The 27,920-nt window shown below is 41.4% G+C and overlaps 1 protein-coding gene across 5 annotated transcripts in view; it reads right to left on the bottom strand.

The window, feature by feature from the left end:
- The window catches only part of dlgap3 (discs, large (Drosophila) homolog-associated protein 3), a 152,969-nt gene that overhangs the window by 95,952 nt on the left and 29,097 nt on the right, over positions 1 to 27,920 (bottom strand). For 2 of the 5 annotated variants that reach the window (XM_028963325.1, XM_028963327.1), the window contains one exon: positions 8,902 to 9,010. The exons of the other annotated variants lie outside the window; for them this stretch is intronic. The gene's annotated coding sequence lies outside the window, so the exon portion shown is untranslated. The remainder of the gene's footprint in view (positions 1 to 8,901; positions 9,011 to 27,920) is intronic. 5 annotated transcript variants of the gene reach the window in all.

Genomic DNA, 27,920 nt, shown 5'->3' with positions numbered 1-27,920 from the left:
AATGATAACAATTACTAATGCTCAGATCAGCTTGCTTTTGAAAACCTTTCATGACATGCATCTTTACACATCTCTCTATTTGTCCCTGTGAAGTCATGCGCCAGCCAATCACACCAAGGGAAATAGTGTGTGTGTCTGAACCAGGGCCCGTAGTCCATTTCATTCCAAATAACACCAATTTAAGCCATGAGCTGAGACCCTCATATGAAACAAATGAGGTGAGTATTCTTAATTGTTTGAATGTGAATGCGTTTGACCCGTGGCTGAGAGGAGGAGTTGGGGTGCTAATGTGTCGTGATGGGAACTGGGCTTCACTGGCAAAGCGCATTGCCAGGATGAAATATTAGCTGCCTGATTGGACAGACGACGTTGGTATGAGCTGCTGACCCTGCTCCGAACACAAAGTCATATTACACACAGGCTCCAAAATGAAAAGAGAAGTCGATTGTAATTGGTTGTTTGAGGAGCTGCAGGAGATCAAGAGTGACAGAGAGGGAGGGGTGGAGTGATTGTGAAGATGAGGAGAGAATTCTTTAATCATAAAACACTTGGAGCTCAGCCAATTACACAAACAAAATATCACCTTCAAGAAAAAAGTGGGGACAAAGAGGACTGAGAGATTGCTTCTGTGTTTTGATATTTGTTTTATAAGTATCTCCACTTTCTTTCTTCTTAATTATCTTATTCAGTTCTTCAAACCAAAATCTACTTGTCAGTCCCAATTGGAAATGTAACAGGTGAAGGTACACAATATAGAGTGTAGTGTTTGCTGTAACATCCTCAGTCCTGTATTGGATAGGGTGTTAAGATGAAGATGCTCCAGCTAACATGGAACAATCTGAGCTCACAACAATGCAACAATGAGTGCAACATGATGTTACAGAAACACTTTAAAGCACTCAGCTCAGATGTAATCTGTCTGTAAGCATGAGGGCACGTGGGATTGGTAGGTGTGGAACACGAATCCTGTCCACTGGAAATTTATATTGCTACTGTCCTAGTGAAGACTCTACACACCTGCATTATGTGGAAGAATTATTACTCAATGGAATTTAGAACAGCAACACCCAGGAAGGTTCAAACAACTGAGATAATTCTCCTAGTCGTTGTGAAGATCCACTCATCACTGCTCAGAGTGATGCCTGCTGCAACATCTCTACATAGCCAGCCACTGTTTATACATCCCTGCACAACCTGCAGAACCATTGTTCCACTGAAGGAAAATGTACCCCATATTATGATTAAGATTTCTAAACTGTGCCATGAAGAAAGCACCTATATTGGGATTTCCTTATCATACAATTGTAAAACTTTGTTCCACCATTATATTCCATGTTTGTGGCATTGGAGGAGACATTTCTTTGTTCTATAAACCCTTATTTTGCAGATGTCATCCCATAACCCTGTAAATCTTTTAAGAAACAAAAAATGACAGTTTTACTGAATCCAACCTCGGCAGCAATGGCGTGCTGCGAGGGACCTTGCTTGTGCATCTCAACAATCCTGCCACGTTCAAAGACATAAAGCCTTTTTGCCTTTGCCATCAGGAGGTCATGAAAGTGTGAATGGCTGACTGAAAAATAAATGAAAGCCAGTTTTAGCCAATTAAAGATTTTGATCAGCTGATGACCAGATACATTTAATACTTTCTACTTTTTGATTTCTATTCTGTATTTTGAACCTTTACTTACAACCTGTGAATTAATTGCTGTATGTAATTCATATGTGTATACTTGTCATACATGTATCATATGAAAATGAACTTTGATTTTCTGATTTTATGAACATCTAATTTAATTTACTTAATCAAAAATGTTTTTTCTTTCAGTATATTTTGTAACATGAATCACCTTTATCTTATTCATTACATTCTGTAAGAATTCCCTGTTAGGACGGCTATCTGTGAGGGGATTTATTTTTGAAAGAAGCTTTTTTTTTGGTATTAGCCCAGTATGAGTTTAGCTACTTTCATCTGCTTTTAGGTGAATTATTTTCACTGGAAAAATAAAGTGTCAGCACAGCAGCAAATGCTCTTCTGAGACACAGGTTACTTATAAAAATGTGGAAAAAGCTATGGAAAAAATCTGGGGGATTATAAAGTTTTACTCTACAGCTCTGTTATCCAGTGTGCAAAGTGGTGGAACAATGAGGAGAAGAAATTCTCTCTTTTATATTTGGTGCCATGGTCCTCACAGCTTTTCTTTTTCACACATAGTTTGAATATTCCATGAAGGAGGCAGCTGGTCCTTGAAATCAGAGGTGCACAGTTGCATCCATCATGGCCAGAAGGCTGATATTCACACATCAAAAGATATGATTGGCTAGACTGCTTTAGGTGTCAGCTCCATTTTATGGACAAGCTCAAGAAGCCTGAAAATTGCTGGCATGGGTGTAATGGCTCTGAGGTTGATAAATGCATGAATGAATATGTCCATTCATCAGTTGCTCACACCCTTCTGTAATATTTGTCCCAAAACTCAGATAACCCTGCGATCAGGTACTAATTTCGCAGTGAATGCTTTTGGTCTGAAGCTGGATAAAGATGGATGTATCACCTTCAAGAGCCTAATTCATCGAATAGCCAGCTCCTTGTTAGTATAGTGGTGAGTATCCCCGCCTATCACGCGGGAGGCGATGCTCTGGGGCAGTAGTGGCCTAGAGATTAACGAAGTGGCCCGGTAATCAGAAGGTTGCCAAGGTGCCACTGAGGTGCCACTGAGCAAAGCACCGTTCCCACACACTGCTCCCCGGGCGCCTGTCATGGCTGCCCACTGCTCACTAAAGGGGGATGGGTTAAATGCAGAGGACACATTTAACTGTGTGCACCATGTGTTGTGCTGCTGTGTATCACATGTGACAATCACTTCACTTCACTAAATCATTGCCTCAAGCACAAACTCATTGATCTGTGCAGCTTTTAAAACCAAACATGCTGTGGATCTCTGAGTGAGATCCTCATAATGTTGTTGCTCTGACAAAGTTTGGGCTTCATAGATTATAGATCTAGAGGATAGCCTAGCGGTTAAGGAAGCAATCCTGTAATCAAAAGGATGCCAGTTTGAATCCTGAACTGCCAAGGTGCAATTAAGGTGCTACTGAGCAAAGTACTGTCTCTGACTTGATCAATGTTCACATCCAATTGGGACTTATTGCTAGGCCTACATAAGAATTCAGAATGTCAGTCTTTAAAGCATGGAAATAAAACTCTAGCTCAATTGGTATAATGGAATATAATTAATATAAATAGAAAATGTAATAAAGTTGTCTGAAATGTTTCAATTTTAGACATCCTATTTCCCTATGCATGTACACATACATACTTAATTCTTTCTAGTCACTAGCCGGCGATTTTGTTTCTCAAATTGGCAGGTGTCTGCAAAAAAATCCATACAGACATCCATACCAGCCCTCTTTTCTGCCTTCTTCAGGGTCTGCATCAATCAATCTGGACCCAACTCCACCCATACTGTGCTCCTCCATAAAACAAATACACCAACATACAGTATTTTACTTAAATCAAGGCTTCTCTAGTCTGCAGTTAGCTAAGGTTACCAAAATACCTTACCTCTCCTAGACTTCTATCACCCCAGTTTATTACTGCTCAAATTCATTGTTCATCTTCTTATTAAAACTCCAGGCACTGTGTCTTTGAACTAGGTAGCACTTTCATCTCTCACACCAAAGCTCGAGAGTGCAAGTCACTTTGAATAAAAGCATCTGCTATATTAATGTAACATCATAACTGCCATTGCATCTTAAAGGCCAACAAATATACAACAAAATGTTTTTCTACCCATATCAAGAGAAAGGGTCAGGTTTGGTTGTATCATTGTCCTTTATCTTCCTTCCACACTCATAAAAAGCATAAAATGTGTACAGTGTGTTGCTCATCACCCCCAGATAAGCTGCATACAATACATACTTTTTTCCTCATGGATGTGACATTGGTTGGTGACATTTTACTACCATCCAAATACGCAGTCTGACATTTATTTTTTAATTATGAAAGCAATGCAAAACCCACAGGACCCACAGCTTCTGGCACCTTGGTCAGAGACAATTAAAACAAAGTAATTTTGTACTCCACTTGCAGATTAGATTTTATTAGACAATATGCCACATTGATCTGACGTTTTGGCATTCTTTGTCCAAATAGCATACCAGTGCAAAAATACTGGGTCCTCATATCAAGCTGAAGCGCCTTATGAAGTGAAGTGATTGTCATTGTGAAACATTGTGCAGCACAGCACACGTTGCACAAAACTGAATGTGTCCTCTTCCTTTAACCCAGTAAGGGTTACTGAGCAGTGGACAGCCATGACAGGCGCCTGGGGATCAGGGTGTGGGGACAGTGCTTTGCTCAGTGCCACTTCAGAACCGGCAACCTTCTGATTACGGGGCCACTTCCTTAACCGCTAGGCCACCACTGTCCCAAAAAAAGGAGTTCCATTTTGCGCTGTGATCAGGGTTTGAACCTGTGCAGTAAGACCCCATTGGATTTTGAGTCTACCACTGAACAACCAATGCATTGCATTATAAAAAGTGTTTTTTTTTTTTTTTTTCACCCCTTGTCTCTTCTCCCCTAGTCTGTGCTGGAGGCAAGTGCACAGAAACCATCTGCTCTCCCCAGACTATGAAGTGTAAAGCTGCTCTCCTCTCCTCCTGGTTTACTTTCTCATTCTATTTTCTGCCTCGTTTGAGCCCCCCTCCATGACAAACAATGCCTTACTGGAGTTTATGCCAGAGCTGCAATGCTGACAGTTCTCTCCCTTCCTATCACCCTCTTGATGTTTTCTGCCTTCTTTATTGACTTGCCAGAGAACATGGAGACATTTCTCCATCTTTCCCTCTCCCTTTATGAGCCCCATGGATTAGGATTGCAGCGACGTGATAAAAAATTCATGACCTGATGAGATGTAAATGTCTTAAAAAGATGACATATGAAGGAGGCAAGAACAAGAATGACGACAGAGTCGCATCAGTCAAGACATCCAATCAGAGAAAGGAGGAGTAGAGGAATAGTGATCCTGACATGGCATTGGCTGGGTCACCAGATTCTGATATTTACCCAGTGCACACCCAGGCTAGTCTTATGAGCTTCCTGGGATCTACTGGCCTTGTGTGCGTGAGTTCATTCAGGACTTCATGGATTTAGGTTTCTTAGCCACAGACCCTGAAGGTTATTGGGTCACTTTAAATAAAACATTTAAAAGAATAAAGACTTTCAGCCTCTGATTGCTTCACAAAAACTCCACCACCAAGTTAATTAAGCCAATATAAAGCCAATATTGACCAAAGAGATTTAGTTCAAATGCTTGGTAAAAAGTTATCACGAGGATATATTTTTGGAGTTGCATTGTAGCTGGCAGAGATGATCCATTATTTTTTATTTACAGCTGGGCTAATATCTGGTTCTGCAGTAGACATTTCAATGCTAAAATCACTGTAACCCTTACTTTAGTCATGTATGTGGCTTTAATACAGATGCGTTCAATATAAATGTGTTAAACCTCTGTCTTTATGATCAGAGTGCACCTATTAGGTGAGACATAATATGACAATGGTTACGAGACAATGACTGTGACACAAGACACTGCTGGGGGTGCTCAATAGGCTTCAGTTGATAAGCGTAATGCTGAAATTGTCAATCTGCCATTAGTGATGCTGAACTTTTTTTTACATGTGCATAATGACTAATGTACAACAAGAATAGTGGACCACTCATCCATAACCTCAGACTGAGATGATTCCATGCAGACCTCAAGCACAAGGCAAATCGCCCTGAACCTGACTATTTGCAGAAGCTCTTTCAAAGAAAGTAGCTGTGGTCTTCAGGTGCTATGCGCTAACAGTCCCAGAACATATGACTATGCTGAGCTTGAGTTTAATTGCCATCAAGCTAAAGGTTATGACATCAAAACCACAACATCAAAACTACCTTGCAGCCTCCCAGGATTTTGGTGACACAAGAGAGTGTCTGCCTTTTCAGACAAACAGAAATTTTCCTTCGTTCTGGTGACATTTTGGGTGGTGTTATAAAGAGCTGCAGACTTCAAGTAGACATTGTTTGCTCTCTTCTAGAAGACGTTTTTACTATGTTTTTTCTACCTCCCACTCCTCCAGATCAATGTCACATTGAATTGTCCTCTAAAAAGTTTTACATTATCAGGAGCCTATTGAGGGCAGACTTTAGAAAAGGTAATATTCATCATTACAGCTACAGAATGATGATCTTTCAGTGCCTCAAGTCTGCTATTTAAAACTTTTTTTCACAAGAACGTTAGGTTAAGTTACAGAAAAATCTGTAAATTAATTCATTTCATACCAGCAACATGTGCCTTGAATAGATCCACTCATTTATCATATAGAATATCTAGGAGAGAATCAACAGGAATAAATGGACTGCAACAGTGAGTAAATAAAATAGCTGGGTTGTTATAGATGATTGATTGAAATAATTCTACATAAAATAAATGACTGAATCATTGTCAACTTGTTCTGAATATTAATAGCACTGCCAGTTTGTGGAGACAGAGCATGAGCTGCATAAAAAACTGATGGCCATTTTAGTCACACGACACAAGGATAACTAAGGATGCAGGTCTCATTACTAAATGCAATAATGATATTAATCGGCAGATTTAAGGCTCATGTAGTCTGTGGGTGGTATTAAATTCACCTTTGAGATAATCCTAATAGACTAAAAGGGACAGACGGGAGACGGGAGGGACTAGTCAATCCAATGAGTGCAAGCAAATAAATCCTTTTTACACACCAATATCTATGTCCTCTCCAATGAAGCAATGACACTTATTTGACAGTGACTGCTTCTTTTATGAATGACTCATAATTCTGTGATTCATCCCATCATTCGTCCCATCACTAGGTGGTAGTGGCCTAATGGGTAGCACACTCGCCTATGAACCAGAAGGCCCGGGTTCATAACCCACTTGCTACCATTGTGTCCCTGAGCAAGACACTTAACGCTAAGTTGCTCCAGGGGGACTGTCCCTCTAACTACTGATTGTAAGTCGCTCGGGATAAGGGCGTCTGATAAATGCTTTAAGTGTAAATCGTGGGTTTTTCCTCTATTCTTAACCACAACTTTTTAAACAAAACTTCTTCAGAATACTTCAAGACCATCACACCCCTCTGACTCATCTGCTGATGTTTCTTTTGACTGTTTGACTATTCTACAGTATAATACAGAAGTCCTTCATATAGACCCTTTTAACGCTTGTAAACATTTTGTTAAATGGCACCACAAGATAAGTAGACCACTATACATTTTCTGTAGAGGAAGAAATTAGTGTTAGCTAATATATATATACACACACACACACACACACACACACATACATACATATATATATATATATATATTAACAAACTCATACGATCTCTTACTTACTCTTACAAATCGCCCCTACTCACACACACACACACACACACACACACACACACACACACACACACACACACACACACACACACACACACACACACACATATATATATATATATATATATATATAATATATAATATATAAAATATATATATATATATATATATATATATATATATATATATTAACAAACTCATACGATCTCTTACTTACTCTTACAAATCGCCCCTACTCACACACACACACACACACACACACACACACACACACACACACACACACACACACACACACACACACATATATATATATATATATATATATATATATATATGTGTGTGTGTGTGTGTGTGTGTATAAATATATATATATATATATATATATATATATATTTTAACAAACTCATACGATCTCTTACTTACTCTTACAAATCGCCCCTACTCTTATTCACCTGCACTGGCTTCCTGATAAATTCCAGATCTCCATCAAAATCCTCCTCCTAATGTACAAATCTCTTCAGCCCTTCTCTGCTGAGATCTGCTCAAAAGAGTCTCCTAGTTGTTTGCCATAAAAGACAGCTCTTTTCCAAAATGCAAAATGCCAAGTCCCTGGACATCTTTCAGAACTTCCTAAAATCCCCCTTCTCTATGTATGACCTTTCAGTATTTTTATGTACGACAACATGAAAGTTGCTTTGTGAAGCTAAGCTCTTTCTTTGTCATCTTTCACTCCATGACAGAAGAGAGACACAGGTGGTGGCCAAAACTCCTTGCCAGATTTCACCAGACCCTTCATTATGCTTAATGGTGCTTTTTATACAGGTCAGAAGGCATAAAACCTAAACAAACATAAGGTGTGACCAGAGATTCTGACAGCCAAGGGAATCACAGTTGAAAAAGACTCCACATTACTGAGGTCCTAGTCAGATGGAAGATAAACAGAATAAGTGAGGGGAACATGTGCATAATGCATAAATTATCTCTACATAAAACAGCACTTCCCTGTGTGTTCCAGGCGGTGCCCAGATTGCCTTTGAGCAGAGGGGTCCTGAGGGCCAGGAGAAGGTTCAGTCGAAGCTTGTTTCTGGGTCAACTGAGAATTGGTTCCATGCGGGGTATAACCTAACAGCGTGCTTTGTAATTTTCTATCTGCTTTTCTTTCTACAATTCATAATGCCTAATAAAGAAAAATATATCACAGCCATCTGTGTGTCCTGGGATAAAAGAATAAGACCTAACCTATTCTGTAGCTTACCAGAAACTATTTGAATTTATTACCACTACTTAATAATATCCTGGAAACAAAAATAGTACAACCTCATCAAGTTACAAAGTATTATTGATCAATATTATTATTGATTGACCAATCAATCAGTCAATCAATTAATCAATCAATCAATCAATCAATCATTGGGATACTTGCATTTAAGTTATTTTTACCCCGATCACCTAAAACCATGCATACTAGATGGACAAGTAATTGAAAGTAGCCATACCTGTGAGTGAATGGTGTGCACTTCTGTGATTGGCTGGTGCCCCACCCTAGGTGTGTTCCTGCCCTGCACCCAATGTCCCAGGAGGGTCTCCAGCTGCTGCGACCCAGATCTGCATCCACCAGTTATAGATAGTGAGTAAGTGAGTGAGTATATGCTAATTTTCCACAATTGTAGATCTCTAAAACAACGTTCTTTTTTATGTTCTGCTATGCAGACACTCCTCCTGATTGTAGTGAGCACTGCTACTCCCCGAGAATCTTGTTAGCTAATTAAAATAAATGCTTACTCTGCCATATCGATTTCCAAAGAAAATGTTTGAGTCTCCCTTGTGCCCAACCCCCATGCTTGTGTGTGTGTATTTGATCAAATAATCCATTTCTTTTTCACTTGTGTTGTCACGCTGTCCCAAGTTGTCCTGTACCCTCGATTCAATGGAATGTGATTGGTTCATACAGAGACCCATGCCACTGCTCCCTAATTCAGTGTGAGACAAGCCCTGGTAAATGAGGACGCTAATGAGAATGTGACTCTTACGACTGAGAGAATCAGAGGCTAGGGGTAGCACAGGGGTAACTGTGGCTAGGGGTAACACAGAACCCACACACAACTGAATTTACATACAGATGTGCACACACGCGCACGCACAAACATACACATACACACACTCAGACATAAAGTTCAAATATGAAATGAAATGGATGGACAGTGAAGCGCGCATTCGGCGAGAGGACTGATGACAAACTCATGAGATACTGCTTTTCTCTCTCCTCCATTGGACGGCTGGTGTAACACAGAATTCTAGAGTCACCCAGATCTTTCCTGTTTTCATCTTTAATGAGTTTCAAATAATGAGTTGGGGAAAATGAAAAATATTGAAGAGTTTGGATTGAATAGTAAGACTTGTGATCACATGAATTCACTCTAAATTCAATTAGTCAAATTCAAAACCTAAACAAACACACCTTATGTTTGTTTAGGTTAAATTCAAATTCAATTGCATCTACATTTGGAGGGGCAGCAGAAACAATAGCAGGGTAATATTACGACAGATGCAAAGCGGGTAGAATGTAAATTCTGAATGATTAATACTGACATGACATGCTTAATTCCCATGAATCTTTCACTGCCCCAGGTGCCCTGCAAATGTTGACAGCTGCCGATATCAAACAATTTTAAACACACATAAACACACAAATGCACACACACATAATACAACTAAACATTGTGACATAACGCACCTAATTGTGTGTATAAGATGCCCAGTTTAGTTTAGTTGTGTGTGAGTGAAAAGAGAAGGAAATGTTTGCATGTTTTAAAGCATAATGCTTAATGTTTGATCTGATGTATTAGGAGTGGAGGGCCAGACAAATTTCTCAGGTCAACACACATGTCTGAAGGCTAATACTGATGCTAGCACACATGTAATGCCTTTGCACATACTATCCATTTAATGTCTACTGACACATGCTGTTTGAATACAGATCACTTTGTAAAAAAACCCTCTCCCAGCCCTCTGATCCTCCACAAAAACGATGATATGAGAAAATGGACAGAACCCATATCTTGAACGGTTCTTTAGCAGAACCCAGTAGAGCACTGAGCCAGCAGCAGCGCTGCAGCTCCCATTACTCATTCAACTCACTGTGGAGTGCAGTAAAGTCTGCAGACATGGAGAGATGGGGAGGAGCTGAAGAATTATACCATATACACACTGTAATCTTTACACTAATGACTGTAATATAAACAGAAAAAGTCTGGGAAACGGAGAGGGTGTGTGTCTATAGACAAAATATCCTCACGGCTAGGAAAGAAAGAGGAACCTTAAAGAAGGGTAAGGTAATGAAAGGCCACCAGCAGAGTGAAAGTTGTGAAGTGTGGGGCTCTAAATGGGATAAATGGTGCAGAGGATATGTGAGGGTCTATGAGCATTGTGATTGGCTAAAGCAACCACTCACATTACTGGCCAAAGACGAGAGCTGGGCAATTGGCTCCTCACTGATGCAGCGAACAAAGGATTGTGTGTTCGCTGCATCATATATGCCATCAGAAGTAAACGTGCAGAACAGATTCTGAAAACCGAGCCTCATGTGATCCAGATTTCTTTGTCAACTGTCCTGAATTTTTTTCTGAAAAAATAAAACTAATCAACTAAATAAATAAATAAACAATCCTCGCTAAATGTTACATGTATTTACATGGAATTACAAAAATAGCATTTGAATCTTGCCAGTGCTGGTTGAAACAGTGAGGGCAGTGGGGGCCTAGCAGATAAGGAAACAAACCCATAATCAAAAGGTTGCCGGTCCGAAATCCCAAGTCGCCAAGGTGTCACTGAGGTGCCACAGAGCAAAGTACCATCCCCAAACAATGCTCCCTGGTCACCTTTCATGACTGCCCACTGCTCACCAAGGGTGAGGGGTTAAACGCACAAGACACAATTATTTGTGTGCACCATGTGCTGTGCTGTGTTTGACAATCACTTCACTTTCACTTCACTTAATAGCCATTATTACTGTTATTTTATGCCACTGGGGACGCATTTGACAGAGTTTTTCTTGGTGCTCCTGAACAACTTGCGTAGTTCCCAATGTCACATTTACAGATCTGTCTTTACAGATCTGACTGTGGATTAATCCCAGCAGGAATTCACCAATAAACACCAAACAAACTTCCCAAGTTCTGAAAATCACAGACATACACAATCACAAAAAAGCACTGTATCTTCTTCAACTTTCTTCAATGCCTCACACACTTTGGGTTTTATTTACATCTCATAAGACTTTAAAAGTCTGTTTAGTGATTTGTTTATCCTATATGCAGAATAAGATGCTGTGCCAGGCAGAGAGGTGTCACTAAAGTCGTCCTTGTCACCTTCAGCTGGATCGGAGAGAGAAATGTAGAGCTTTAGCCCACCACCATCCCCAACACCTGCCCTTTACCCGCCGCACTCCTCCTTCCTTCCCTTCTGTCTGTGTGCCCACTGAGCAGGCCGCTGTTGGACAGATAAATTGGGCCGAACCGCTCCATGTCTCTAAGTCACCTTATCACTGAGGCACAGCATCTCTCCAGAGGACCGGCACACACAGGATTAGTTAAGGTGAAAGGTCACCACAAAGGAGAGAAGAAGGACAGAGGATCCCTTCAGTCACTATTGGAGATTTTCTTCCATTTTTTTGGGGTGCTGTAATGCCACCGCGCAGAGATTTATGCAGAGGGGCTTGGCTTGTCTCATGTACAAAGTCACCCTTCAGTCTTTCATGCAACAACAAAGCAAAACAAAGCAAGAAAGAGAAGAGTTCTGTCTCTGGGTGTGACAACACATGACTTACAGTGACAAGCACTCTAAGAGCTGCTTTTATCAGTGTGCGACAGAAACCGGTCAAAGGATTCTTGTACCTTGACTGGTATAATCCCAGGATAGTTTATATATGATTTTATCCCCTAATTTACATTACATATACATCCTATTTATGTTATAATTAGATATTTCCTTGGCAGAGAATTGATCTGCTCTCCCAGATCATAAAAGCAATGCCGTTTACATGCTGCACCCCTACCTTTCTTCTCTTATGGCCTTTAACACACCTTTAATAATTAAGAGAGTTAAATCAACCACTTTCCAGTTTCCGCTAAAGCACTTCGTTATATCTTCACAATCAAAATATCATGATGGACTTTGCATTCTCTGCTATGTGAGATCACCACAATAGCGCCACCTCTCTTTGTCATGGCCCATGATGCCAGTCTTAGATCCCTGCTCCCCATTTATGGTGTGTTTCTCAACAAAAATCCTACATTCAGAACCTGAAATTTCGCCTGTACCATGGCAACATTAAAATCTTGGTTTATCACAAAATAACAAGAATACAAATTTACAATAACAGTAAACATTTGAAAAATGATGATGCTCTAGGTGGGGAGTTTTGGAGTTAATGTCAGCTGTAGTTCCTCTTTACCATCCAAAATCCACCCCTCTGGAGCAGCACAAGGTGAATAGTCTTGATCAAGTGGAATGTAGTGGGTTTCAGCTGGTCAATAGTCAAGTTTGTTAAGGTGCTACTGCAACTTCTTCTGGTCTCCCTGTGGAGGCGTGGATTCATATCCCACTTCTGACATGCTCTGTTTTAGGTGGTGGCCTAGCGGTTAAGGAAGTGGGCCCGTAATCAGAAGGTTGCCGGTTCGAATCCCGATCTGCCAAGGTGCCACAGAGTTGCTCACTAAGGGTGATGGGTTAAATGCAGAGGACAATTTTCACTGTGCTGCTGTGTATCACAATGAAAATCACTTCACTTTATATGAACAGCTGTAAGTAGTGGCAGTCAATCTGATGGTTTTGGATTGATCACAGAAGAAAACATGTGCTTATGGGATTCAGTACCCTACACTGCTCCTCAAACAGATGTGGGAGATGTTACAGGGTGTTGGTCCATGACTCATAATCCCTGGCAGATGAAGTTCAAGTGAGCTTCATAGTCAATTCAGCTACATACATTCAGCTACGAACAGTACATAGTGAAACTAAGCAGCGTTTCTCTGGAACAAGGTTCTACATGTAACATTTAAACAAAGTTAAATACTGACATAAAGTGTACATGTGTGACATGGACAAACTGCATGGGCTACATAAAAGTGCAAACATGGTACACTGGCAGGTGTAGTTGTATTGGCTGTTTTGTTATTTGTTGTTTCGGTGTTTGGAGGAGAGGTGTTAGGAGACAGACAGACAATCAAAGGGAAAAAAAATCCAGCAAAACTTCCTTCAGCTGAACAAACACAAAGACAGGGCACTGTTACAGTTGGGGACCAAACGAAGTGAATACCACAGAAGAACAGAGAGATAAAAAGCACCAGATACAGACACAGTAGCAAAGAGAGATGAAAAGAAAGAAAACGGTGGAAAACTAGAGAGAGGAAAAGAGAAGAGCTGAGCTTGAGCTGCTGGGCTTTCAATCTGCTGCTAATAAAGCCAGAGCAGCTGCTGCCCGCTATATGCCTTTCAATTACCCAGCATGCATTTTTCTGAGACTAATGGGGCCATTCTGCCTGCCCAAACACACATACAATCTTGCTCCCTTTCACACACAATTAATGTTCAGTCAATCATATGTTTTGCATGACTGATCTGAGTTTTTTTTAAGTAATTTGTCTGCATCTGCCAATACAAGGAATAAAAACATCACACAAATTTGTTTGAACTTTGAGTAGGGTGGGAATTTGAAGAGAGCTGTGAACAGGAAGGAAATAAATAAATGAATAAACACAGGCATAATTTTGATAAAAAAGACATCAAGCGAACAGGAAGAAGTGATGGGACTGAAAAAAAGAGACTACGTTTATATAAAAAAATTACATTTAAAAAGAATGAAAAGAGCAGCTTTTCAGAGAAGAGGGAAGAAAGAAGAGGGAAGGATAATGCTTGTTAGATGGTAATGAGGCTCTGGGTTGAGCTGCTGGTGGACGCACACTAGGCCAGTACAGAGCTGGGCCGTTTAATAAATGTGTCTGTGATGTAAGAGGTGAGCATGTCTGGTGTAAGATGCGAACATGTCTATGGTGTAAGATGCGGGCATGTCTGCAGTGTAAGAGGTGAGCATGTCTGGTGTAAGATGCGAACATGTCTATGGTGTAAGATGCGAACGTGTCTGCGGTGTAAGAGGCGAGCGTGTCTGAAGTGTAAGAGGTGAGTGTGTCTGGTGTGAAAGGCGAGCATGTCTGGTGTAATGGGTTAGTGTGTTTGGTGTAAAGGGTGAGTGTGTCTGTGGTGTAAGAGGTGAGTGTGTTTGCGGTGTAAGAGGTGAGTGTGTCTGCGGTGTAAGAGATGAGTGTGTCTGCAGTGTAAGAGGTGAGTGTGTCTGCGGTGTAAGAGATGAGTGTGTCTGCGGTGTAAGAGATGAGTGTGTCTGCAGTGTAAGAGGTGAGTGTGTCTGCGGTGTAAGAGATGAGTGTGTCTGCAGTGTAAGAGGTGAGTGTGTCTGCGGTGTAAGAGATGAGTGTGTCTGCAGTGTAAGAGATGAGTGTGTCTGCGGTGAAAGAGATGAGTGTGTCTGCGGTGTAAGAGGTGAGCGTGTCTGCAGTGTAAGAGATGAGTGTGTCTGCAGTGTAAGAGATGAGTGTGTCTGCGGTGTAAGAGATGAGTGTGTCTGCAGTGTAAGAGATGAGTGTGTCTGCGGTGAAAGAGATGAGTGTGTGTGTGGTGTAAGAGGTGAGTGTGTCTGCGGTGAAAGAGATGAGTGTGTCTGCGTTGTAAGAGATGAGCGTGTCTGCGGTGTAAGAGGTGAGCAAGTCTGCGGTGTAAGAGATGAGTGTGTCTGCGGTGTAAGAGATGAGTGTGTCTGCGGTGTAAGAGATGAGTGTGTCTGTGGTGTAAGAGATGATCGTGTCTGTGGTGTAAGAGATGATCGTGTCTGTGGTGTAAGAGGTGAGCAAGTCTGCGGTGTAAGAGATGAGCGTATCTGCGGTGTAAGAGGTGAGTGTGTCTGCGGTGTAAGAGGTGAGCGTGTCTGCGGTGTAAGAGGTGAGCGTGTCTGCGGTGTAAGAGGTGAGTGTGTCTGCGGTGTAAGAGGTGAGTGTGTCTGCGGTGTAAGAGATGAGGGTGTCTGCGGTGTAAGAGGTGAGCAAGTCTGCGGTGTAAGAGATGAGTGTGTCTGCGGTGTAAGAGGTGAGCAAGTCTGTGGTGTAAGAGGTGAGTGTGTCTGCGGTGTAAGAGGTGAGTGTGTCTGTGGTGTAAGAGGTGAGCGTGTCTGCAGTGTAAGAGATGTGTAGATGTAGATGATCAGCAGTGAGTTTGTGTGTGTGTCTTGACCGTAGGAATCTCCAATGAGACAGAATAGCTTTAAAAATATAAGCCCTCTAACACACTGATCACATTCTATTGTAGCTCTGTCTGTTCTCTCGTTTATTTCCTTTTTTCTCCTTACATTCGCATCTATCCTCCGTGCCTCGTTTTCTTTCACATTCCACTTTCTTTCTTTCATTACTGCTCTCCCTCTGAGGATATCTGTTAATTGTCTTGCCAGTTCACTTGACATATTTCACCAATTACCCTGATCAGCATCCAGCCTCATCCTCCTGACAGAAATGTACTCAATCCAATACGTTTAACTAGGCAAGAGCAGTCAAATCCCCAAACAAATGTGTTCTTGTGCAACGCACAACTCTTCTTGATTCCAACATGCATTCTCAGGTTATAAACTCACACAATTGTTTGGCATTATATATAAAGTTCTTTAAATTAAAAAAGACAGTATAAATGGGACGCCATACGCCACCATTTTTGGGTGTGGCTCTTTTTATTGATGCTGAGAATCACAAAGCCTGGGGTAACCAGTGCACATCAACAACACTCAAACTTAACATTCTGCTCTCATCATCAACTATCCACAGAGACCTTGATTATGCAGATTGATATGGAGATTTATTTTGGGAATGCCTCTTAAGCAGAGCCTCTCAGCAGAGTATTTGAAAGTCAAAATCTTTAAAATGTCAGTTCTTAGCAATCTTTTTATCAAGATAGTTTCAGATGCTCAAGAACATTTTCATTAGGTACAAACGGAGGTCAAGAGGTTGTCGGCATCTTTGAGGAAGCAAACAGGAATAAGCGGCTGCTGAAGCATCACAGTAAGCACAACTGGGGGAACATCTGGGACATCATGGGCTCTGTGGAGGCAGTCCAGCTGTCAGTCATAAGAAGTGCCAAGGGGAGTGTGTGAATGTTGTATTTGTGTTTGGCCTGGGGTGGGAGTGTGGAAACCTTGTCTCTGTTGAAGAGTGATTGGCAGGCCCATCAGCAGGGGACCAGTGTGACACTCCTGCAGAGACTCCCTTCCCTAACCTACCGGCAAAACATGCTCTACACCCAAAAGTGCAGCCAATATCCTGCTTTCTCCATTACAGAAGAATTATGGAAAAAAAAAGCAAAAAAAAAAATTGTGCAGTTGTGTTGGAAGCTGTGTGGTTCACATTCAAATGTCCTCATGGGGAAAGCAGAGTGCTGGAGCTTAGTTTTAATAATGCTGAAGTGTGTATGTGTGTTGGGGGAAGGGGCTGTCTCTCCATTACAGTTTGCTTTAAAGTGGGCCTTTCTAATCCTAAACTACTCTCTATCACAAGAACATCAAAAAAGGAATCCAAAGTAAGTTCTGTTTTTGGTTTATATATTTCTATATTTCTATTTTAAAATATTAATATAATTTTCATGAAAAATCTTCATGAAAAATCCAGAAAACACACATATAGTATACAGTGAAAGCTTGAAAGCACATTGTAAGTCGCTCTGGATAAGGGCGTCTGCCAAATGCCTTAAATGTAAAATGTAAATGTACAGTGTAATCAGGCTAAAATTCTCATATTCCTCCAGGTATTGCTTTCGTCTTCTCAATCTTTTCTTCTGTTCAATCTACCAACACACACACACACACACTTTTTCTCTCTCTCCATCTCTCTTTTGTCTCTTCTTCACCCAGTCTGCAGAACTAGGCCACATCAATTTTTCACTCCCTCCCTCTTGTGCTCTCGTAATGGATCCTAGCCAGCAGCATCAGTGCTGTAGTCGGGTGTGTTTCTGTGTGCGCTTGTATTTATTCGGTCATATCCAGCCTCTCTTTGCCCTCTCAGTGCCCATATAGATATACTTTGTCCAACATCCGGCCACACAAGCGAATTAAAGTACATTAGCCCAGGCCCGATGTGATAGAGGTGTGGGAGAGGATTCACTCACAATTTTCAAATCATAATTATAAGCCCTAATCATAAAATGTGCTCATTGGAGCTGTGCAGTGTCAAGATCATTCACAGCATCCACAGACGCTGGGTAGTCGCTTGGAGATTGGGAGCGCTAACTCATCACAGCAATTTTAGAAACAGTAAAACATAGTTGCTTCTAATGAGATCAATTTTCTAATGCTTCCTCACATACACACAGCTTATCAAAAGACCCATAAGCTCAACCACTGGCGTAAACAACAACCAGCACATGATTTCAGTCAATTTACTTTAGAAAATATAAAAGTTTTCCTTCCTTTTAACTAAAACTCGGATGCAGCATCCCGGTGGGCATGCAGGCCTTTTGTTTATTTGGTGTGTGAAGACTAAATATCAAATCCTCAAGGCTTTGTTCTCTTAGACTTTAAGCATCATCCCCGTTTAATGACTGAAAGGACAACATATGACAGGATCAATGGGCGAATTATGGCGACACAAGAGATTGTGAAAAAATGGAGAACGCTTGTTTTTTTTTCAGTTGAATGTATTCTAGAGAGGCCCTGATAAATGAAGCAGAAGCGACGTTGTAAATGAAAAAAAATCGCAAATTGTTTTGAAACTGTCAGACCGCTCATCAAGGCGGGCCTTCGCCAACAACATCACTTCCGTATTCATGGCCTCACCACCCGAATCCATTCCAAGTCATACAGAACCAATTTAACATCTGAGTTATTTTCACAGCAGAGCAAAGAATTGGCAACCTGTTCATTCACTGTTGTCAGAGCCTTATAGCAGTGGAACCTTTTCTCTGAAGCCCCCCCCTTTATTTAGATTTTGCAAACACAATTAGTTTTTGAATAAAGTATCAGTATCAGATCAGTATAAATTGGGTAACTCTTATACCTCAAAACCATATTATTTTGATGCTCTCAAACCTGCCACAAAAACATGCAATTACTTCTGCTGCTTCCATTTTGTCTGATTGAAGCACAAAAACCTCCATGACATGCTGTGCAACGCTGTGTACTTCAGAGAGGAAGTGCCATTTCAAAATGAGACCATGCTGATTATAGTCTTTTGCTTTGTATTGTACATCAGAGGTCAAGAAAGGCATGCAGCATCAACAGGAAGTCCATCATACAGGGGCACAAGGTAGACACAGACAATGAAAAAGGTACAGTAAAATGTTAAATCTGGGAAACAAGCTCTTGAATTTTTTAGAGTAGGAGATGTGACCCATTCAGCAACATGATACTAAAAGTATCCTCCCCTTTCCTTACTGATGTTTAATAAGTCATGTTTAAACACAGATTGTCAATAGAGAGAATTAATTTGCATCAAAGTTCTGCGGACCTCGTTCCGCATTCAATAATTAATCAGATACTTTCCCCAGCTCTGTTAATGCAAATGAGAGTAATGAGCAGTTTGTTCCATGGAGCAGACCAAGCATCACAGGACACTGCCTGGGTCAGGATGCAACCAGTTCCCATGTTCACCAAGAAAACCAAAGATGCAGCTCTTTAGGATGATGTGTGTCCGGTCTGGCAAACAGAAATGTCATAGCTTGCATCATAACTGCATAACTTGCAGACGTTTTGGTCTCTCCTGTAAATTATACGGTCTTGTTTAAAAAACTTTGTGTAAAAATTGTTTGGTTTTCACAGTAGTGGGGAGAAGAGGCTGAGTACTCACACTATACAAGAAATATGAACAAACCGGAAGAAGAAGAAGAAGAAAAACCCACATCAGAAGTGATGCTAAACAAAACAAAATGTGCTGCTTTGCCCATTTGGTGCACAGAAAAATCCAAAAAAGCGCATATAGAAAGAATTTTTTTTGCTTTACTACTATTAATAACTTTTCTCCTTGTTGTAACTGTCACGGTTGGGTGCAGCTGGGAACACACCTGTCACCAATCTGCTTGACAGCAGGGCTCCAGCCACGGACAGGGGAGGCTAATTAATTGTTCATGGCTGGAGCCCTGTTATAAGGACCTGCAGAGCAGCTGATCAGGGTTGCGACATTTTACGTGAACTGTGCCACTTATGTGTATAGTTGTTTTCAGTTCTGGCAATCACCACATGCCTGCAGGTTAGTTTATATGGTTCACTTTTGTTTCCCCTGCTTTTGGCCCTCATGCCTGTTTGGATTATATGTTAATAAAGCACTGTATCCCACTATGTCCCGCCTCTGTGCTTCATTCCCCCGACAGCTCGAGGACGTGACAGAATGTCGCAGCCCTAACCTTAAAGTGCAGAACTCAAAGGCAGAGGAAGAAGATGAGGGAGAATAGGTTTTCCAGTCGTGTTGAGTGCGGGCGCTGGAAGACAGCCCATGGAGTTGGGGCATTCTGCAGCGCCAATCGAGCAGCCGATTGGGGCTGCGACATTTTATCACATTTATTTTTTCCGTTCTGGCAATCGCCACACACCTGCAGCACAGCACACAATGCACACAACAAAATGTATCTTCTGCTTTTAACCCATCACCCTTAGTGAGCTGTGAGCAGTCATGAAAGGCACCCAGGGAGCAGTGTATGAGGACGGTGCTTTTGCTTCCTTAACTGTTAGGCCATTACTGCCCCATATACAATTAAATATATGGTGTATTACTCACTAGCACATTATCATATATGCACTAATTCAACTCACGCTTTTTGCTCCATGGTCGTATTCCCCCCTCCTGTTTGCAAGCATGGGTCAGAGTTAAAAATATGCACACATTTTGCCCTCAGGTTTTTACTATAGATCACAATGTATGCTTTACAAGCAGCGTTCTCATGTCTTTATTTTGTGCATATGCAATGGTTATAAATGACTCACCACCTGATCACTGCTTCGCCATCATCACTGAAATGTGGCACATTTATGCTGCTTTGCTGTTTGCAGAATCAGCACTATTTATAATGGGGAAAAAATGCTTTATTATGGCAGTCATAATAGTGGTTAATATTTTCAGAGGTAGTACTCCTGTAAAGTCTGAGAACCATATTGCTCTATGCACAAAAATACACAAAAAATGTGCCTATAATCAATATATTACACAGTATAATATACAGTATACATATTTATAGTATATAGTATATATTGATGGATGACTCAGTCTTAGGGCCCAGCAGACTCTAGGCTACATGACTGTGGACAGGCTGACCATCTCTAAGGTCAAATTTGACATTTGTTTAATGGACAGCTTTAAAAGCTTTACCTACTTTTTTCTGCATGGATGTTCTCCCATAGCACAGGGTTGTAACGTTTACAGTTCTTGGTCAGGTCTATTCCTGTCACACAACCAAATTTTAACGTTTGACACACAAATGCACTTCCTGCCTTTTTCTCCATGTTGTAGAAGCTGGCACACTTCCCATATGCTGCATATCATAGACGCTGCTGAGGTCAGAATGTGTGACAGATTAGTTCTGTTGGGAGCAGATGGACATGATTTCAACTCAACACAGTTTCAAGCCGTTTGACAAAGTGCACAAAACCAAACTCTGTGAAGAAGGTGCAGTTTAGGAGCAGGAGCAGTTTAACAATAAACAGTTGTAAAGATCAATTATCAGAGGTAATAAGAACACTTAGTCAGAGGTTCAAACCCCACTTACTACCCTGAGCAGTACAATGACAAATACACACAATTCTGCCTGTTCTTGATGAAAATGGACAAGTTTGATACAATTTTTTTGCAATATATTTATTCATGGTACCCAAACTGTGATTTTTCTGATAATGTCGGATATTTATGGTGACCATCTCACAGTGTGTGCTCAACATAGCACACAAAACCAAATTAGCATGGAGGCACATTTCCACCAGGCTTTGACTAGTCCACATTCTTGTCCTTTGCCGCCTCTTTTTTTAAATTACCTCACAGTCTACAATTTGATAGGTCTCATCATTGTACATACTATGGACCTGATGTTTGATGACTGAAATGATCAACAGGTTCAAAAGATGCAGGAAGAGTAACAAACACCCAAATTCAAAAAATAAAATAAGTACATTTGTAAAATTATTGTATCAATACTAATTATAATAACAATTAAAGCCCCACAATAGAAAGTGTGATGTTACTGTTTGCGGCTTGTGAACTGCTGTGGTGTTTTGTGTATTTTGCAGCGTAAGCAGTGTTTGTTAAATAATCTGTTAAATGATGGCAAAGAAATTAAACTGTCAGAGACACTTGGAGTAAAATAAAGCAGTGCAGCTATACTTCCTGTCTTATAATGCCTCCAATCAAACAGCCAAAAGCTATGCTTATATAATACATAATAATGTTCATAGATTTGTGCTGGAAGGAAGGGATGCAGCCCCACAACAGGGCTTGGTTGAATGGATGTGGGCATAACCAACTTTGAAACACATCCGAGAGAAATTAAATTAAATACAGCCTGGTCACAGGCAGTTAAAAAACTGGTAAAATGCAGGAGGTAGGGTGGATCTGCCACAAGAATGAAATGGTAATCCGTATTCCACATGTTTTATCTAAATTGACTTTCCATTTCGCAGCGTGGTGAGTTGAAGATGCTCTAGATGATGGACAGCCAAGGGACAAAGCTGAAGAGGTCGTTCCGCTGCATGGACAGCAGGCTTGGGAGGATGGAGGAGATGAAAGACAGGCTTGAGAGCAAGACAGAAGCTCAGGCGAAAAGCGCAAAAGTGTCTCCAAGGGCCCAAAGCTACAAGCAGTCAAGTGCAAATGCAGCAATCAAGGAGAAGAAAGGGTTGGAAGGAGTGAAATGCAAACTTGGCAGGGACGAAAAAGAGTAGCCTGCAGCACAGCTGCTTCTCCCTGGAGGTTGAACACCTTGAGCCTCTCCTCCACGCTTCGTACGCATGAACATGGAGTGTAAGCCTACATGCAAGTGACTGCTCTCCTCTGAAGAGTAAGAAGAATGGGATCGGGTGATCATAATGAGCTTCTACAGGCGTGTGGCTGAATTAACCCGCAGCTCCCTGCAGCTCTCGGCTGTACTCAGAATTCTAATTGCTCTCCATCCCTCTGGCCCGGGCCCGGCACTCATCTGTATCGATCTACACTGCAGTGAGCCGTGGCACACTGTGCCGTGGAGAGACGTGCCAGGGACGGAGGTGCTGTTTGCGCAGTGTGTTTACTCTGCCCAGGCATATCCCCTTTATACCCCATCCACCTCCTGCATCCTCCTCCCTTCATTTACACAGTGCTCTTTCAATGACTTCACAAACAGGGTGGGTGCTACTGATCTAAATCCCTACCTTTGCTGGCCATTTTTTAAGAGTGCTGCACTCTGGTAGTTTAAGACCAGCATTAATTATAAACAGACCACAGATGTACTCTTGCGTTTCTATACATGCATGTTGGTAGTACGTTTTTTTCAATCGATAACACCCAGCACTAAATAATAAATAAAGCAGGAAGTTCACTGCTCTTTTGTTCTTGTTTTGTTCCTTGAATGTCCCTTTTTCTTTAATGACAATTTCAACTTAATTTTCCTTCTTCCGGTGTTCTGTACTGCTTTCTCAGGCATTTCAACCCATTAAACCTCCAAACAAAAGCACCACCAGTAACATCAGGGACCACTCGTTATATGGTTGCCAAGGCAACCTCCCTGAGTCTTGCTTCCACTATATGAGGTCCAGGGATCACCTCTGCCCACATTTTCCTTGTATCTCGCTACACCTCTACTTTCATTGCCTGAGTAAGTGTGGGGTCTCCCCTGTGTCAGGAAATCTGTGGCTGAATGAAAGAAAGGCCAGTTGAGATGCTGGAAAGTGGCCCGAGCTCAGACCTGTACATATGGTGACACACAACTGGCCTGAAGACCAGGGACACCAACTCACCCCACTCATTTTGCACCTAACTCAACCAGACAAAACTAGACCTTTAATGACACCAAGACAGATTATCATTCAAAATCGCACAAAAGAAAAGGGATAGACTGATAGAGACATATCAGAGGAGAAATGCATATGTTAATGTTTTTAACAAATTAAATACCCAGCAAACAGGGAAGATTCCTTTTTTTACGTTATGGACATTTGTCCTAGTTTCCCATTAAAAGAGTTGTATTTAGTACTTTCAGACATCGCCAAAACATCCCCCTCTGGCCCCACCATGACATTAGGATGGGGACATTGACAGGTATTTCACAATGACTGGAATGCATGTGTGGTGTGCACATGCATGGGTTCTAATCACCCCCATCTGCCATTCAGTCGTTGTGGGTGATTATGGGTGGTTGTAGCCTAGTGGGTAACACACTCGCCTATGAACCAGAAGACCCAGGTTCAAATCCCACTTACTACCATTGTGTTCCTGAGCAAGACAGTCCTGGGGGACTGTCCCTGTGACTACTGATTGTAAGTCGCTCTGGATAAGGGCATCTGACAAATGCTGTAAATGTAAATGTAAATTATTAGAACCCTGTATAAGTAATAAAGTGTAGATCTTCCTCACTCCATTGTCCTGCATTATTGATATTTCCTGTTTTGCTGCTGTTCTGATCTTTTGTTTTCCGGCCCCTTTGTTATTCCAGCTGTCATGCAATGCCTTTTTTTATTATAAAAGTTTAAATGTTGAGCATTTGTGCATCGTGCCCCGTGTATGTTTAATATAGTTTTCCCATTATGGTGCCAAAACGATGAGTGGTTATGTCTCCTCCCTCTGATGTTAAAAGTTGCAAAAACACATTTAGTGGCATTATTAATATAATAGATGTAAATGGACACCTGAAAGTGTTTTCTCACCATGGAATTTCCTTGGGATGTTGACAATGTCAAGCATTTTAATTATGTTAAAAGATAGCTTGCTTAGATTTCTGGGTAGAATTTAGAATAAAAAAAATGATGCTACTAATAATAATGTGTCAAACAGATGTGTTTCCAATATTAGATTCATTCCTTGCAACCTATAGTGCAGTAAACATATCAGTATTCATCTGCTTTGAGCTGAATGTGGGAAACAAACATGGGCAGAATTTGACCAGCAATCTCCAAAAGGAAAAATTAAACAACTGATCGTCGCCAAGACAAACACGGAGGACAGGAGCTGTTAGCAAAGGCAGTGATTCACACTGACAAGCCACAGAAACTGCTGGTACCTTCGCCACTGTCGCCATTAGCTGAGAAGATCATACGTGTTGAGGAAGGCCACATGTCTTTATTTTCTGGTATATGAATTTTGACATTGCTTACAGAGCTGCTTCAGGAACCACTGCGAAGCTCAATCAGGCTTGTCATCATTGGCATTTCTTATGTATATCAATAAGTAACCAACCCAGGATGGGTTCGAAATGTTAGTTAAACATGTTTTTCACCATTCAATAATTCAGCACATTTCCATTTAACTCAATTCCAATGCTGCAAGCAGAGCAGGATTGTCCAAGGGGAGCTGCAGATATTGCACACATGCATCGCACACGTGCACACAAGCCATTACGCATCACACTGTGTTGACGAGAAAGCAAATTGCACATTGCTATGGCCGATGCACGCTCATGTACACAGACAAGAAAGATTGGCCTGCGGTCCTGTCCAGTGAACCAAGTTGCTCAATTAATCAGATTTGCACACCACATTTACACACACGCATAGATAAACACACAAAACAAAAAATTAAATAATCTGCAGTCAGTTCCCTCATAGACCAGCTGTGTCTTATCCTTGTTGACTGAGAAGCTGCAGCTCTTTGTAAAAGTGTGTTTGTTTGTGTGTATATGTGTGTGTGTGTGTGTCCAGTCAGATTGCTTGACCAGGAAAGCAAATTCTTGTACCTACAGTAAATGCAAAACCTGGAGCAGCTGCCAGTGTGTCTGTTGTGACTGTTCACGGCTACTGTCAGAGATGACAGAAAATGATCCCTGGGAGTATGTGCCTGTCCTGAACCAATGATAAAGGCCATTGGTAGTGAAAAGGGGGATTTGAAGGAACCAAATGAAGGGAAAAACTCAATGGGGCAGGACGGAGGACATACGAATACAAAATACCACCCTCAAAAAAGAAAACAGTGGTTTCCCCTGCACAGCATCTTTGACAGGTTGTCCAAACTTCAATCCTTTCAGTGTGGTGCCTCAACGCTGCTGAATGTGAAGAGTCCAGAGGGGAGGGTGAATACTTCGTTGGACTACACAACCATGCTGACATTTTACTATCCGATTAATCGTCCCTATAATTACCACTTGACATTTCTGCCTCAATCTCACCCTTAGGCCCTTTCAATATGCGTCAGGGCTGGCTTTAAACCATGGTATGACATCAAGTGATTCTCTGTGACTGCTGACCTTATTTATAAGAATTATCCCAGAATTGAAGCACTACAGCACATATAAATATTTTCTAGATATTCTACTTAACTTTATGGTATGAACGTGTGGAAACAGCAGTTTACCTTGCCCCAAAATAAATATAGAGCAGCCTTGACTTTGCCATGATGCACACAGAAATAGGAATGCAGACGTTCCGAAAGATCATACAAAAATGCGCCACAAATCAAAGGCGTCAGTATGAATATTTGAGGCCACATTAAGGGGGCTTTACTGCAGACTTCAAAAGACAGCGCTTCACTTTAATCTTCTCTTTTGGCTGCAGCGGAGGTGGTCGAGTGGAGCTGCCCACCACGCGGCATCATCTGCATTCTGTTACTTGGGCAGGAGAGGTAAGCAGGAAGGCATAATGGCATTTGCGCAGCTTCTCGAGGAGGCACGACTACATTTGCAGGGACTGCCACGTCAAAATTGAAATGCCAATTCCAATTCAGTGGTGGTAATTAAAAGTGACCCGCTGTACTCAACCGAAACAGGAGCAGGAGCTGAATTGAAAACAGGCTGAGGGGGGAACTCGGCAAAATGTGGAAAGTGACCTCCACACGACAACCATCGTCAGCGGGAGAGCAATGATAATCAGGCCAGTGCTACTCTGATATAAGACCACCTTCATTCCCTTCATCTGTTTTTCTTTGCCATCACTGAGCATCTGATGAAAGCTGAGTCGTCACCATTGGACTCCTGTCCCGCCAAGAGGGGTCAAAGCTAGTGGGTTTGTGGGTTACATAGCTGTATATACACAGGAGCGTTTAACCCCCTGTCAATACGTGAAAGCTGAGTCGTCACCATTGGACTCCTGTCCCGCCAAGAGGGGTCAAAGCTAGTGGGTTTGTGGGTTACATAGCTGTATATACAGCTATGTAACCCACAAACCCACTAGCTTTGACCCCTCTTGGCGGGACAGGAGTCCAATGGTGACGACTCAGCTTTCACGTATTGACAGGGGGTTAAATCTTCCAGAATGATTAAGAAGGTTGGGTGAGAGCTGTAAATCATGCCTACAGACTCCTCCCCTTTTAAACTTTATTTATAAAAGCATCATTAAAGTTAAACTTCTGGGTGTCAGAAATAGTAACAGAATAGTAACTGCATCTCCGCATCAGATAACGCTCCTGTGTTGACTTTAGAAACAGAAAACCCGTTTTAGAGAAAACTGTTCTCGCTGTATTTATATTATATATGCCACACGGCATATATAATATAAATACAGCTATGTAACTGACTGTAGTCTCTCTAATATATCAAATATGTCTTTAGGATTTAAAGAAAAAAACAATTACTATGTGATAGTTGTCTTTATCTAAGGTCTCATCCACACGAGAACAGTTTTCTCTAAAACGGGTTTTCTGTTTCTAAAGTCAACACAGGAGCGTTATCTGATGCGGAGATGCAGTTACTATTCTGTTACTATTTCTGACACCCAGAAGTTTAACTTTAATGATGCTTTTATAAATAAAGTTTAAAAGGGGAGGAGTCTGTAGGCATGATTTACAGCTCTCACCCAACCTTCTTAATCATTCTGGAAGATTTAACCCCCTGTCAATACGTGACACACCGAGGCACAGCACAGTGTCCATCTCCTTGTTTGTTTGTCTTCTCTGTTCTCTACACTCCACCAGGGAAATGATCTGCTGTAATCATATCAGGACCTTACCCAGTTTTAGCTTCAATGTGCAGATTACATTTGATGATGTTGTGTGTTCCAAATAAAAGATTCCAGTCCAGTATTGCTTATTGTTATTATTTCTATAAAGCACACACACACACACACACATACACACACACACACACACACACACACACACACACACACACACAAAGACACAGAAACCAAGTTGTGCCTCAGTGAAGCGGGGTTATGATGGATTGGTTTCTAGTTTGGAGATGACAGGAAAGGAGAGAAAGAAATAGAGATAAGGCGCTAGGGCCGAAGGGCATGAAAGACAAAAGATGGCCAGGTGTTTGGGGTCTTCTGGGGGCTTGTACCAGACAACTGTCTCCCATTGATGCTGTCAACGAACTG

This window comes from Denticeps clupeoides, chromosome 20 (assembly GCF_900700375.1).
Source record: "Denticeps clupeoides chromosome 20, fDenClu1.1, whole genome shotgun sequence".
Lineage (NCBI taxonomy): Eukaryota > Metazoa > Chordata > Actinopteri > Clupeiformes > Denticipitidae > Denticeps > Denticeps clupeoides.
This window is presented reverse-complemented; position numbering and strand designations above follow the sequence as displayed.